Here is a 16,506-nt window from a genome sequence, read left to right as displayed (position 1 = left end):
ACTATGTGGCAATGAGAAAAAATGAAATATGGCCTTTTGTAGCAACGTGGATGGAACTGGAGAGTGTGATGCTAAGTGAAATAAGCCATACAGAGAAAGACAGATACCATATGGTTTCACTCTTATGTGGATCCTGAGAAACGTAACAGAAACCCATGGGGGAGGGGAAGGAAAAAAAAAAAAAGAGGTTAGAGTGGGAGAGAGTCAAAGCATAAGAGACTGTTAAAAACTGAGAACAAACTGAGGGTTGATGGGGGGTGGGAGGGAGGGGAGGGTGGGTGATGGGTATTGAGGAGGGCACCTTTTGGGATGAGCACTGGGTGTTGTATGGAAACCAATTTGACAATAAATTTCATATATTAAAAAAATATATATATAAAAAAATAAGAATGCAGTTCAATATTAAAGTCTGGAGCTCTGATGAGACACCAGTGTACATCTATAAGTTTGATAGAGAAAGGAGCTTACCCTTTGGACTTTTCTATATAATTGTGTTACTGCTACAGCATATACAAAGATTTAACACCTATAATATCTGTGAGAAGCAAGGACTCATATAAACCAAAGTTTTGTTTTGTTTCACAAACGAGCAGGTTTATTTTTACAGGAAAGCATTTACCTTTCCCCTGCTTTTAATTTTTTTATTGCATATACTGAGTGATTCTGGCTAAGACTTCTGAGCCAAGCATGCCTTAGTTTTCTCCTCTTATTACCATTTCTCTTTTTCATGATGTGTATTTGCCAATTACTAGTTAGGTCAACTTTCCATTGAAGGATTCCATAGAAATCTGGAATTGCAATGTAGCAATTTCTAAGCAGGGACACACCTCTCCACCTCATTAGAAAAAAAAAAACTGTTAGAGAACTGTTAATATTATCTGAAGAGTCAGATCCCAAATATATTTTATATGTAGAACAGAATGAGAAAAGCTGGAGGGGAGGGAGTGGTGGTGGTGGAGGGGCTATTTCTAATCCTATTTTAAGCAAAGTTGAAAAATGCTGTTTCTGTAAATAATTTGGTTTTTCAAAGGGCTATAGTCCTTCAGAGCCTTTGGTAAAGTCAGACATATGCTGAGATCAATTGTCCAATTTGGGGTTAGTTTTGCTTAGCTTTCCATAGAATGTTTTGAGTAATCATATATATACATACATATATATATATGTATATATACACATATATATTTAATGCTACATAATATATATGTATATATATGTATATATGTATATACATATATATTTAATGCTACATAATGCTATTTAATGCTATGTGTGTGTGTGTGTGTGTGTGTGTGTATATAAATGTTTGTTTATTTATTTATTTATTTAGAGAGTAAAAGAGAGAGAGAGAGAGAGAGTGCATGCACAAGTACACGAATCAGGGAAGGGCAGAGAGAGAAGGAGAGAGAGAAACCCAAGAAGGCTGGGCATTGTCAGCATGGAGCCTGACTAGGGGCCCCATCCCATGAACCATGAAATCATGACCTGAGCTGAAATAGTCAACGACTGAGCCACTCAGGTGCCCTGAGTAATGCTATATTTTTAACTAGGAAAGGAAAACAAGTTGATGGGGCACTAATGGGTCCTTGGACACCCCTTGGAGAGTTTGTCACCCTTCCCTTGCTGCACCTATTTACTCATTTCTAGGTTTTCCTAATTGTTTCTTAATTTTGTAGACAAGTCTATGGTTTAGTGAGTAGATAAAAATTATCAAAACAATACCTTTGATTTATCTAATTCCTTTCTCTTGATTGATATCCCATGTGTGATTTCACTAGAATTTATGTGATATTTCTGTCAGTGAGTTAGAGAAGGATAGGTGCTATTATTCCCTTTTTTGATAGGGTAATATTTACCCTATTATACCTTATTTTGATAGGGTAAAATATCAGTGACCCACAGAGTTAGCATCTGAACCAGGGCTGGAACACAGGTGTTTTGATTTCTATTCTAACAAGAGAAAAAAAAAAAGAAGGAAGATAAAGGAAAAAAGGAGGGGACAGGAGAAAAGGCAGGATGTAAAATGGAAAATAAGTTTATTTATTCCTTCAAGAAAAGTCTTTTCCATATGGAAAGAGCACAAATGTCATGAATGGATACAGAATACGTGGCATATATATACAATGGATGCAAATACGTGGCAAATTTTTGGCAAATACGTGCCAAAAATACGTGGCAAAGAATGAAATCTTGCCATTTGCAATGTGGTGGAGCTAGAGAGTATTATGCTAAGTGAAATAAATCAGTCAGAGAAAGGCAAATACCATATGATTTCATGCATATGTGGAATTTAAGAAAACAAACAGATGAACATAGAGGGAAAAAAAGAAGATAGAAGCAAACCAGGAAACAGACTCTTAACTATAGAGAAGAAACTGAGGGCTCCTGGAGGAGAGGTAAGCAGGGAGATGGGTTAAATGGGTGACGGGTATTAAGGAGGGCACTTGTGACGAGCACTGGGTGTTTACGTAAGTGATGAATCACTACATTCTATACCTGAAACTAATATTATACAGTATGTTAACTAACTGGAATTTAAATAAACGTTTGGAGAAAGAAAAAAATAAACATATGTAGAAGCATTAAAAAAAAAAATAAAGTCTTCCAAATTAGAAAAACACAAAGGAGAGGAGTGATGAAGAGCTGGGACATACCCTGTAGGAATATTATAAATGGTGTTAGGGCGCAAAATCTAAGGTGTATCATGGGTGTTAAAGGCAGAACTTGTAGTCCAATTGCTAGCTCTCAAATTATTAACTATATATATTTCCTAACTTTTTATCTGGGCCTCTGAGTCCTCTTCTATACAATACAGATAACAATACACACCTTGAGTGGTTACTACAAAGATCGGTCATAAATTTGTTATACCACATGGCATACAGCAGCAACTAAATAATGAATAGCCATCACCATCACCATTGTCATCATCATATGAGAATGCAAACCAAGGCTCAAAAATGCTGTTAACTAATTTTCCTAAAATCTCACAGAGAATTAATTGGGATTAAAGCCTAGAGTTTGTTTGCTTGTTTGTTTGCTTGTTTTGTTTGTTTTGAACTAAACATCCTTATATAAAAAGGTACAGAGAAAAATCTGAAAAAACAGAAAAGTTTTAAAATTTATTATTATTTATTTTTAAGAAAAAACATTTTTTAAAGACTTCAATGTTCCCATTCCCGAGAATACAATGATGTATGATTCATGGTTACATGAGAGGAGCTAAAACCCAAGGTGGGGGGATGAACTCATAAATGTTATAATACAGAGGAAGAATTAAAGGAGGGCCATGGAAGATGTATTGCAGAAAATGAATTATAACACAAAGTAATTTTTGTCAGTGGTCTCAGTTTCTCAATCCAAATATCTAATATCTTCCCATTTGTTTATTCTGAAGTGGATTTGTTTGTCATGTATTATATATTACTTCTCATTCACACACTTTTGTGTCTTTACACTATTTTGCCCACATTTTGACATAAGATTCCTTGATTTTCTCAAATGTGTATCCTTTCTTAGTCACATTTTGCCCATTGAAGTTGTTGTAAACTCCCATTTTCAATTTTATGCTCCCAGAATTACTAGTTTGGAGCAGGGGAGAACTGCAGGAGATCTTCGAATCTTGATTCCTGGCCTCTCTCCTTGTATCACCTTCACAAACCTTGATGGAGCACCATGTCGTATTCCTGGACTTCCAAACACTGTCCATTTCCCCCATCACAACCCAGGGATAACCAGTGGGCTAGATGCTATACCATATGCTTACTTAGTTTTTAAAATATATCATTTCAGAAGATCTTGTTACAGAATTAAAAAATAGTAACCAGGCAGGGGTAGGGGAGGGAAAAGATGGTCAAATCTACAAATGTTCAGTTACAAGATAAATGAGTATTAGGGATGTAATTACAACATGATGACTATTGCTAACACTGCTGTATGATATACAGGAAAGTTGTTAAGAGAGTAAATCCTAATAGCTCTGATCACAAGGAGACAATTATTTTTCTTTTATCCTTTCTTGTCTTTTTACTGTATCTATATAAGAAGACACATGTTAGCAGAACTTATTATGGTAATCATTTCATGGTATATGTAAACCATACCATCACGTTGTACTCCTTTGACCTACACAGTGGTATACGTTCATTATTTCTCAATAAATATGGAAAAGAAAGTGGAATTGGGTTTGAGTGAAGGAAAGGTATGGTAACTGATGTGACTCATTTAATAAAATGTAATTAACTGTTTTTATCTTAACGCATCATGCTTTGTGTTGGTGCATGTGCACACGTGCGTGCGCGCGCGCGTGTGTATGTGTGTGTGAGAATTATCAAGAAACAAACCACTACTACTTCCTTACATTTCAGATGTGAGGGCTAACCTATTCTTGTGGTCAGTTTTGAAGAGGGAACTTTGCTTACATATGTATTTATTCAAAAAGCATTTATTGAATACCTTCTATAGTCAAGTCACCTTCAGATACCTGGGAGATACAGAGGTGCCTGGCTCCCAGGGTGGTGGCAGGGTTCAAATAAATTAATAAGATAATATGTTCATATGAAACCTGCTTTAAAAACAAACATTTTAGTGTTGTTACAAAGAACAAAACAAAATCAATTCATCTTTTCCTATTGCTTGTTTGGCACAGAGGTGAAATCATTTCAATGTTGCACCTTTGTAACCCTGGGCTTATGGAACCGCGGTAAATCTGGCTTGGACTTGGTTCACATTCGTAGATCTCAGAAACTGTGGGGACTGTGGTAGTGGCAGCACCATTCATCTTGTCCTTTGTAAGCCCCCAGAGTTATAATCTTCACTCCAATTTGTGTAGAAGAGGAATCTGAGACCAGTTTTGCCTTTTGAGTCATGTAGACCTTGAGTGACTTAGATTTTCATCCTCACTAATTTCTTTTGCAAAATGTCCTTGCATAGCAGGTGTGGGCAGAGAAACTATGGTAGACTCCCTCCTCTTGCAAAGCAAAGTGGAGTGTTACCGTCACAACAAATGCAGCTTTTCTTTTCCTCTAGTTTTCATAAATGCCCAGGTGCATAAACAAATGTCCTAGGACTATCTGTGGCTTGCTCAAGATTGTAATAATTTTTATATTTTCTATGTTGAGGTCTTTTTTTCTCCTTTCCTAAATTCTGTTATCTGGCCTACCAAGGAAACATGCTTATTCTCAAAATATGGATAAAGAAAAATAAGGCTCTACATAGTGAAATCAGTGACAACTCAAATTGTTTGGCCTTTGTTCACAAGATAAGAATTGTATATCTTGGTTATGGTCTATTAGTTGCTCTGAAATCTTTGGTACAAATTAGTAATGACCTTAGTTGTATTTGGGATTGAAAACAGCAGAGAGTAATACACATTTTATTCTATAGAGTAGTTCCAGCTGGTGCTGACTGGAGCCACCTGACTCTTAAATAGTGTTTATTGCAGAGGTCATTTTACATCATTGCTTTATTGTCCAAGGTTAATTGCCAATTTGCTTTTAAATATTATGCAAAAGCATTGGCTGAGATGTAGAAAACTTAGAGAATTTGACTGTCTTAGGAATGAATAATGTCTTGTGAAGTCACACACGTGAAAGAGAATTCTAAAGTTCACCTTGACCATTCTTCTTCCTTCTTCCTAACTGTATCCTATTTTTAAAAATTCCTGGAAACCACTCTATGTTAAAAAAGAAATAAAAATGTAAAAGCAAACATGCTGAGAAAGTATTCACAAAACATATGATAGACAAAAGATTGCTAATTTTATTATATAAATTTATAAGAAAATCATAGAATAGATTAGGTGAATGAAGAAAGGGTCTGAACAGTCTACAAAAGAGGGTTTACCTAACAAACATGGAAAATTGGTCAGTCTCACAAGTGTCACAGGTATATGATAACAGATGCTTTTTTTCCCCTGGCCAAATTAGCTTTGGGAAGATTATAATACTGGTGAGAGTGTGGTGAAATAGGCACTGTCTTACATAATTTCTGAGTGCACAAATTGATAAGACTGTTTTGCAAAGTGGGAAAACTGTATGAAGATTCTTAAAAATACTGCTACGCTTCGTTTTCAGTGATTACACCCCTAGGAATCTATTCTACAGATATAATGTCACATAAAACATATAATGCATAAATACGCTAATCTAAAGTGAAACATAAGAACCGCAACAGACATATTCAGCAATAGGAAAAGAGTCAGTAAATTCTGTTTACTGTTGACCATTGAACACTAGGGGTTTGCACTAGGCTGGTTCACTTATACACAGATTGTTTTTACAGTACAGTGCTGTAAATGTATTTTCTCTTCCTCATGGTTTTCTTGATAACGATATGAATATGGTTTTCTTTTCTCTAATTTACTTTATTGTAAGAATACAGTATAAAATATGCATAACATACAAAATATGTATTAACTGAGTGTTTATGTTATCAATCAACAGGAGGCAGTTCAGTTTTGGGGGAGTGAAAAGTTATACGTGGATTTTTAGCTGCATGGTAGTTGGCACCCTTAACCCTTCAAGGGTCAACTGTATTTAATATTATGTCCTAACTGAATAATATTGTAATGTTAAATTGCAAGGTCAAAAGGACAAATATTGCATGATTCCACGTATATGAGGTACCCAGATAGTCAAATTTATAGAGACAAAGAGCAGAATGGTGGTTGCCGGGGGTGGTGAATGGGGTAGGAAATAGGGAGTTGTTGTTTAATGGGTATGGTGTTTCAGTTTGGGAGGATGAAAAGTTCTGGAGACAGAGTGATGATAGTTGCACAGCCATGTGACTGTACTTACTATCACTGAAATGTATACCTAAAAATGGTTAAAATGGTAAATTTTATGTTATGTATATTTTATCACAATAAAATTGCAAGTTTCTTATAATAGTATGAGGAATGCTTCTTATATGAGTTCAGTTTAAAAAAGCAATATACATGCTCTGCAAAAGACACTGTCAAGAGAATGAGAAGACAAGCCATAGACTAAAAGAAAATATTTGTAAAAGACACGTGTGATAGAGGACTGTTATCCAAAATATATGAAGAGCTCTTAAAACTCATCAATAAGAGGGGTGCCTGGGTAGCTCAGTTGGTTAAGCATCCAACTTTGGCTCAGGTCATGATCTCATGATTCATGAGTTCGAACCCTGCATTGGGTTCTGTGTTGACAACTCAGAGACTTTGGATTCTTGTCTCCCTCTCTCTCTGCCCCTCCTCCGCTCACTCTCTCTCTCTGTCTCTCTCTCAACAATAAATAAACATTAAAAAAATTTTTTTAAAAACCCTCAAGAATAAGAAAAAAACCACTTGGTTAAAAAAATGGGCCAAAGATCTGAACAGACACCTCACAAAAGAAGAGATACAGATGGCAAATAAGCATATGAAAAAATGCTGAACGTCATATGTCATTAGAGAATTGCAAAGTAAAACAGCAACAAAGTACAACTGCATACTTATTAACATGGCCCAAATCTAAAACACTGACAACACCAAATGCTGGTGAGGATGAGGAGCAACAGGAGCTCTTATAATTTGCTGGTGGGAGTGCAAAGTGGTATAGCCACTTTGGAAGACAGTTAGCAGTTTCTTACAAAACGAAACAGACTCTTACTATATGATCCAGCAATTGAACTTCTTGGTATTCTCCCAAAGGAAACGAAAACTTATATGTACACAAAAATCTGCACTCGGTTGTTTATAGTAATTTTTTTTATGATTGTCCAAACTTAGTCCAATTTCATTCTTTTGCATATGGATATCTGGTTTTCCTAGCATCATTTGTTGAAGAGACTATCCTTTCCTCATTGGGTTTTCTTGGCTCATTTGTCAAAGTATTAGTTGACTGTATATGTCTGGGTTTATTTTTGGGCTCTTGGTTCTGTTCCATTGGTCAATGTGTCTGTTTTTATGCCAGTACCATATCGGTTTGATTACGACATCTGGGTAGTACAGTTTGAAATCAGGAAGTGTGATGCTTTCAGCTTTGTTCTTTCTCAAGGTTGCTTTGGCTATTTGGGGTCTTTTGTGGTTCCATACAAATTTTAGAATTTTTTTCTATTTAATTTAATTGTTTTTTTCTATTCCACAGTTTGCCTTTTCATACTTTTGATTTTCAAAAGCTGTGAAGAAACTTTTTAGTTTGATGCAGTCCTAGGAAGCCCTCATACTTTTATCAGCTTCACCTCTAGGAATTCTACCAGTTTTTAATTTTTTTAATTTTTAATTTTTTAATTTAAATTCAAGTTAGTTAACATATAGTATAATAATGATTTCAGGAGTAGAATTTAGTGATTTATCACTTACATATAACACCAAGGGCTCATCCCAACAAGTGACCTCCTTAACGCCCATTACCCATTTTGTCCATTCCCCCACCTAACACCCCTCCAGCAACCCTCAGTTTGTTCTCTCTGTATTTAAGAGTGTCTTATGGTTTGCCTCCCTCTCTGTTTTTATCTTATTTTTGCTTCCCTTCCCCTCTGTTCATCTATTTTGTTTATTAAATTCTATATATGAGTGAAATCATATATTTGTCTTTCTCTGACTGACTTATTTCACTTAGCATAATACACAGTAGTTCCAACCACGTTTTTGCAAATAGCAAGATTTCATTATTTTTCACTGCCGAGTACTATTCTGTTGTATATATATAACACATCTTATTTATCCATTTGTCAGTCAACAGACATTTGGGCTCTTTCTGTAATTTGGCTATTGTCAATAGTGCTGCTATAAACATTGGGGTGCATGTGCCCCTTCGAATCACCATTTTTGTATCCTTTGGATAAATACCTAGTAGGGCAATTGCTGGATCACAGGGTAGTTCTATTTTTAGTTTTTTAAGGAACCTCCATATTGTTTTCCAGAGTGGCTGTACAAGTTTGCATTCCCACCAGCAGTGCAAAAGGGTTCCCCTTTCTCTGCAACCTCACTAACATCTGTTGTTTCCTGAGTTGTTAATTTTAGCCATTCTGACAGGTGTGAGGTGATATTCATTGTGGTTTTGATTTGTATTTCCCTGATGATGAGTGATGTTGAGCATTTTTTCACATGTCTGTTAGCCATCTGGATGTCTTCTTTGGAGAAGTGTCTATTCATGTCTTTTGCCCATTTCTTCACTGGATTATTTGTTTTTTGGGTGTTGAGTTTGATAAGTTCTTTATAGATTTTGGATTCTAACCCTTTATCTGATATGTCATTTGCATCATTTGCAAATATCGTCTCCCATTCCATCAGTTGCCTTTCAGTTTTGCTGATTCTACCAGTTTCTTAGAGTGAAGAGGCAAGATAAACCTTCATGTTTCTGCTAGTGGGAGGGGAAAAGCAACCCTTTTGAAACACATCTAGTGTATTCTCCTTAACAAAGGCATACTTAGCAACAGAAAAGATTACCAGAGCTTTATCTGAAGTTGGGGAAGGAAAATTACCCAACTCCAGCCTCTTCTAGCCTTTCTGTCTCACCTATGGGAAAAAACAAGATCTCAGCCCAGAAATACAGGCTCACTGAAAAACTGAGACAATCATGGGATTACAGTATGCTCCCCCTTCATTATAGTTGGAGACTTCAAGTCCTTTCTTTCAGTAATTGGTAGATCATGCAGGCAGAAAACCAGTAAGGATATAGTTGAACTGAATAGCACCACCAATTATCTTGATCTAATATTGACACTTATAAAGTACTTCATCCAAAAAAAAAAAAAAAGCAGAATACACATTCTTTTCAAGTTCACACGGAACATTCATCAAAATAGACCATATTCTAGACCAGAAAACACACCTGAACAAACTTAGAATACAAATCCTATAAAGTATGTTAGTGTGTTCCTCAGACCACAATAGAATTAAACTAGAAAAAAAAAAAAAACAAAAAACAAAACAGAGAGTCACCTGGACGGCTCAGTCAGTTAAACCTTGGATTCTTGATCTCAGCTCAGGTCTTGCTCTCAGGGTCATGAGTTCAAGCCCTGTGTTGGGCTCTGTGCTGGTCATGAAGCCTACTTAAAAAAAAATTAAAAAATAAAATGAAAAAACCAGAAAGCTAGAAAATTCCAATATATTTGGAAAATAAGCCACACACTACTAAATAACCTGTGTATCAGGGAGGCTGGGTGGCTCAGTCAGTTAAGCATCCAACTTCGGAGCAGGTCATGATCTTGCGGTTTGTGGGTTCAAGCCCTGCGTTGGACTGTCTGCTGACAGCCCAAAGCCTGGAGCCTGCTTCAGATTCTGTGTCTGCCTCTCTCTCTGCCCCTCCCCCACTCATGCTCTGTCTCTCTCTCTCTCTCTCTCTTTCAAAAAATGAATAAACATTAAAAAAAAATAATAACCCATGTTTCAAAGAAGAAGTCTTGAGAAAGTAGAAGCTTTATTTTTTTGTCTTTCACATTTAGGTTTACAATCCACCTAAAATCAACTTTATGTGTGATGTGAGGCAGGGATCAAGTTTTACTCTTTTTAATATGAGTATCTGTCAAGCACACACAAGACAAGGTAAGGCCAATTCCTAACTGATTTAGTCATAAAGATACAATGAGCCACTTCTGGATTGGGGTAGTTTTTTACTGTACAGACAGTGAAAGCATAAAAGCTTCCTATGATCTTTGTCCCCACACCAAGGACAATACCAAAACAAAAGGGGCTAGATGATGGCAATTAGGTTTGTGGGATACCCCCTTATGGAGGAGCCAACTCTAAACTGCATGGCTAAGTGGTTTTATATTCTGCTGCATTATTCTTAGAGGGATGGAGGAGAATGTCATCAGAACCCAGGAGGCAGTGAGAAATTGTTTCACAACAGCCTTTCAGGAGAAGCAAATGGGACGTGGCTTTGGAGTAGCTCTTCACAGGCCTTCTATCCTCTCATGCCCTGGAAGGATCACAAAGTATTCTACCAAGACTCTAATTAGATGTGGTTCAAGCATTTTCCTGCATGGCCTATGTAAATACATAAAAGTTACCAGGGTGTAGCTATTTCTCTACAATTTCTAACTGATCCGGGATTTCATTTTAGTTTCAGTTTAGCTTAGTTTAGTTTTTAAGTAGTCCCCATGCCCAGCATGGAGCTCATTGCGGGGCTTGAACTCACAATCCGGAGATCAAGACCTGAACTGAGATCAAGAGTCAGACACTTCACTGGGTTGTTTTTCGGGTGTGGAGTTTGGTGAGTTCTTTATAGATTTTGGATACTAGCCCTTTGTCCGATATGTCATTTGCAAATATCTTGTCCCATTCCGTTGGTTGCCTTTTAGTTTTGTTGGTTGTTTCCTTTGCTGTGCAGAAGCTTTTTATCTTCATAAGGTCCCAGTAGTTCATTTTTGCTTTTAATTCCCTTGCCTTTGGGGATGTGTCGAGTAGGAGATTGCTACGGCTGAGGTCAGAGAGGTCTTTTCCTGCTTTCTCCTCTAGGGTTTTGATGGTTTCCTGTCTCACATTCAGGTCCTTTATCCATTTTGAGTTTATTTTTGTGAATGGTGTGAGAAAGTGGTCTAGTTTCAACCTTCTGCATGTTGCTGTCCAGTTCTCCCAGCACCATTTGTTAAAGAGACTGTCTTTTTTCCATTGGATATTCTTTCCTGCTTTGTCAAAGATTAGTTGGCCATATTTTTGTGGGTCTAGTTCTGGGGATTCTATTCTATTCCATTGGTCTATGTATCTGTTTTTGTGCCATGGGCCACCAGTTTTCTTAAGTGCATGGGCAGATTTTTTTTAATGTTTATTTTTGAGAGAGAGGGAGAGAGAGCGTGAGAGAGAGAGAGAGCATGGGGGAAGGGCAGAGAGCAAGGGGAACAGAGGATCTGAAGTGGGCTCTGTGCTCGCAGCAGAGATGCGGGGCTCAAAGACCCTAACCATGAGATCATGACCTGAGCCAAAGTCGGATGCTTAACCAACTGAACCACCCAGTGCCCCTGGACAAACCTTTTATTAGCAAAAGAGAACTTCCAGTACTTGTTAAGGAATATAACCTGAAACTCTGCTGCCTAACACTTATCAAATATCTGTTGAATAAAATAGTGTTTATGGGGTATTGCCTGGAGAGTGTGCAAGCCATCTATTCCTCTATGTCTTAGGTCAGGTTGCCTGGGAAACTGACTCAGAGGGATGTTTACTGAGGAATATCCAGGATCAACATGGTGAGGGAGTAGGAAACAGGAATAAGAAGAGAAGCTTAACTGTGAGTAAATTTTTTTCTTCTTGAATTAATGAGATTTTCAGAGAGCTATAAAACAGGAGAGTGTGATTTTGGCCCCACTCATTCATTAGTTTATTCAACAAATATTTTTTGAGTACTTACTATGCATTTTGTGTTAGATTCTGGCAATAGTGAACAAGACAGACTCAGTCCCTGATGTGATGGAGTTTATAATCTCAAAAGAGAGAAAGAGATTTCAATTCAGTGGTTAATACCTAAGATTTTTTTAACTAGATAGGCAAATTCTAAAGTTACTAGTTAAAATATAATATGTAAGTCTAGTTAAAGTATTAAATAAGAGTCATAAGTGATGGCAGGGGGAAACTAGCCCCAATAGATATTTAAAACATATTATAAAATTATACTAATTAACACCATTGGTACTAGTAAAGAGATCAGTGGAGCAAAAGCAAGCATCAGAAATCAATCCAAATAAGGAGGCTGAAAGATGGTTTATTTGATGAATGAAATACTTTAAGGCAATTGGTTGGTTATTTGAAAAAAATAATCTCTGCGATGAATTTCACTCTTTATACCAAAATAATTTCTAAATGGATCTACTATTTAAAAATAGAAATTAAATCATAAAAGCATGAGACAAAAGCATGGAAGATTTTTTTAATGAGTTGGCATGGAGAAGGACTTTTAAAAGCAATATCTGAAATTTAGAATCCATAATGTAAAAACTTGTTAGGTCTGACTATATATTGATTAAAAATAGCTGCACTATAAAAGATAACATGAAGTCAAAAGAAAAATTGATAAATTTTTAAAATATATTTTCAAAGACTAACAATGGCAAATCTTTTCTTAGCATACAGAATCTCTTAAAAATTAATAAATACCACAAACCAATAGGTTATGTTCAGGCACATATAGAAAATAAATGCAAATGAGTTTTCAAGATATGAAAAAATGAATGAAACATGGTAAAAAAACATCAATTAATTAAATAACCATACCTAATTTGGGAGTAAAAATATCAATTACTAAGGATAGGATGAGAAGATCCAATATCCATCTAGTTGTGGAGTCCCAGAGGGCAGGAATAGAAAGAATGGGAGAGACATTCTTCAAAAGATCCTATCTAATGATTTTCCAGAAATATGAAGACATACGTTTTCAGATTCAGGTACACAATGAATCCCAATTTCTCAATAAGTAATTCACAATTGGATACTTCTTGGATCAATTGTGGAGCACTAAAGACAAAAAGTTTACAAAAGCAAGCAGAGAGAAAAAGACAACCTACTTACAAAGAGTATGACAATTACACTTAGAGCAGACTTCTCATCTCTGACATGGAAACCAGAATACAATGGAATGATATCTTCAGAGTGCTGAGAGAAAAAAACTGTCAATTTAGCTAAGCTACCATTAAGTAAATACACCGTCTGACAAAAACTGAGATTTTTTTGCCTTCAACAGATGCTAACGCACATCTAACAGGATTACATCAGGATCAAGGAAAATGTTCTCCAAAGGAAGGTATGAAATACAATAAAGAATTGTGAGCAAAGCAAAAATACTGAATAGAAATACTAGGAGTAACATGTAAGATATGAGGAGGTAATCTTAATTCAAGAGTTCCAGGTTAAATAAAGCATAGTCTTCAAGAGCACAGTTATGGAACCAGACTGCCTGGTTTGAATTCCAGTATCGTGATTTATTATCTGTGTAGCCATAGGCAAATTACTTAACCTCTTAGGTCTTTTTTTTTTTTTATTTTTTTATGTTTTTATTTTTTTTATTTTTATTTTTTTATTTTTATTTTTATTTATTTATTTTTTTTTAATATATGAAATTTACTGTCAAATTGGTTTCCATACAACACCCAGTGCTCATCCCAAAAGGTGCCCTCCTCAATACCCATCACCCACCCTGCCCTCCCTCCCACCCCCCATCAACCCTCGGTTTGTTCTCAGTTTTTTGTTTTTTGTTTTTTGTTTTTTTTATTGATTTATTTTTTTAACGTTTGTTTATTTATTTATTTTTTATTTTTTTTAATATATGAAATTTACTGTCAAATTGGTTTCCATACAACACCCAGTGCTCATCCCAAAAGGTGCCCTCCTCAATACCCATCACCCACCCTCCCCTCCCTCCCACCCCCCATCAACCCTCAGTTTGTTCTCAGTTTTTTTTTTGTTTTGTTTTGTTTTGTTTTTATTTTTATTGATTTATTTTTTTAACGTTTGTTTATTTTTTTTTATTTTTTTATTTTTTTATTTTTTTTAATATATGAAATTTACTGTCAAATTGGTTTCCATACAACACCCAGTGCTCATCCCAAAAGGTGCCCTCCTCAATACCCATCACCCACCCTGCCCTCCCTCCCACCCCCCATCAACCCTCAGTTTGTTCTCAGTTTTTAACAGTCTCTTATGCTTTGGCTCTCTCCCACTCTAACCTCTTTTTTTTTTTTTTTTTTTTTTCTTCCCCTCCCCCATGGGTTTCTGTTACGTTTCTCAGGATCCACATAAGAGTGAAACCATATGGTATCTGTCTTTCTCTGTATGGCTTATTTCACTTAGCATCACACTCTCCAGTTCCATCCACGTTGCTACAAAAGGCCATATTTCATTTTTTCTCATTGCCACGTAGTATTCCATTGTGTATATAAACCACAATTTCTTTATCCATTCATCAGTTGATGGACATTTAGGCTCTTTCCATAATTTGGCTATTGTTGAGAGTGCCGCTATAAACATTGGGGTACAGGTGCCCCTATGCATCAGTACTCCTGTATCCCTTGGATAAATTCCTAGCAGTGCTATTGCTGGGTCATAGGGTAGGTCTATTTTTAATTTTCTGAGGAACCTCCACACTGCTTTCCAGAGCGGCTGCACCAATTTGCATTCCCACCAACAGTGCAAGAGGGTTCCTGTTTCTCCACATCCTCTCCAGCATCTATAGTCTCCTGATTTCTTCATTTTGGCCACTCTGACTGGCGTGAGGTGGTATCTGAGTGTGGTTTTGATTTGTATTTCCCTGATAAGGAGCGACGTTGAACATCTTTTCATGTGCCTGTTGGCCATCCGGATGTCTTCTTTAGAGAAGTGTCTATTCATGTTTTCTGCCCATTTCTTCACTGGGTTATTTGTTTTTCGGGTGTGGAGTTTGATGAGCTCTTTATAGATTTTGGATACTAGCCCTTTGTCCGATGTGTCATTTGCAAATATCTTTTCCCATTCCGTTGGTTGCCTTTTAGTTTTGTTGGTTGTTTCCTTTGCTGTGCAGAAGCTTTTTATCTTCATAAGGTCCCAGTAATTCACTTTTGCTTTTAATTCCCTTGCCTTTGGGGATGTGCCGAGTAAGAGATTGCTACGGCTGAGGTCAGAGAGGTCTTTTCCTGCTTTCTCCTCTAAGGTTTTGATGGTTTCCTGTCTCACATTCAGGTCCTTTATCCATTTTGAGTTTATTTTTGTGAATGGTGTGAGAAAGTGGTCTAGTTTCAACCTTCTGCATGTTGCTGTCCAGTTCTCCCAGCACCATTTGTTAAAGAGACTGTCTTTTTTCCATTGGATGTTCTTTCCTGCTTTGTCAAAGATGAGTTGGCCATACGTTTGTGGGTCTAGTTCTGGGGTTTCTATTCTATTCCATTGGTCTATGTGTCTGTTTTTATGCCAGTACCATGCTGTCTTGATGATGACAGCTTTGTAGTAGAGGCTAAAGTCTGGGATTGTGATGCCTCCTGCTTTGGTCTTCTTCTTCAAAATTACTTTGGCTATTCGGGGCCTTTTGTGGTTCCATATGAATTTTAGGATTGCTTGTTCTAGTTTCGAGAAGAATGCTGGTGCAATTTTGATTGGGATTGCACTGAATGTGTAGATAGCTTTGGGTAGTATTGACATTTTGACAATATTTATTCTTCCAATCCATGAGCAGGGAATGTCTTTCCATTTCTTTATATCTTCTTCAATTACCTGCATAAGCTTTCTATAGTTTTCAGCATACAGATCTTTTACATCTTTGGTTAGATTTATTCCTAGGTATTTTATGCTTCTTGGTGCAATTGTGAATGGGATCAGTTTCTTCATTTGTCTTTCTGTTGCTTCATTGTTAGTGTATAAGAATGCAACTGATTTCTGCACATTGATTTTGTATCCTGCAACTTTGCTGAATTCATGTATCAGTTCTAGCAGACTTTTGGTGGAGTCTATCGGATTTTCCATGTATAATATCATGTCATCTGCAAAAAGCGAAAGCTTGACTTCATCTTTGCCAATTTTGATGCCTTTGATTTCCTTTTGTTGTCTGATTGCTGATGCTAGAACTTCCAGCACTATATTAAACAACAGCGGTGACAGTGGGCATC

At 36.5% G+C, this 16,506-nt stretch overlaps 1 protein-coding gene across 6 annotated transcripts in view; it reads right to left on the bottom strand.

The window, feature by feature from the left end:
* Positions 1-9,383: 9,383 nt before the first annotated feature.
* Positions 9,384-16,506, bottom strand: part of LOC132675959 (uncharacterized) — a 74,586-nt gene continuing 67,463 nt past the window's right edge. For all 6 annotated transcript variants that reach the window (XR_013556094.1, XM_078448179.2, XM_078448178.2 and 3 more), the window contains 2 exons: positions 9,887-9,993; positions 9,384-9,460 (listed from right to left, as the gene is read on the bottom strand). The gene's annotated coding sequence lies outside the window, so the exon portion shown is untranslated. The remainder of the gene's footprint in view (positions 9,461-9,886; positions 9,994-16,506) is intronic.

The sequence above is a fragment of the Panthera onca genome, chromosome B3 (genome assembly GCF_046562875.1).
Source record: "Panthera onca isolate mPanOnc1 chromosome B3, mPanOnc1 haplotype 2, whole genome shotgun sequence".
NCBI lineage: Eukaryota > Metazoa > Chordata > Mammalia > Carnivora > Felidae > Panthera > Panthera onca.
This window is presented reverse-complemented; position numbering and strand designations above follow the sequence as displayed.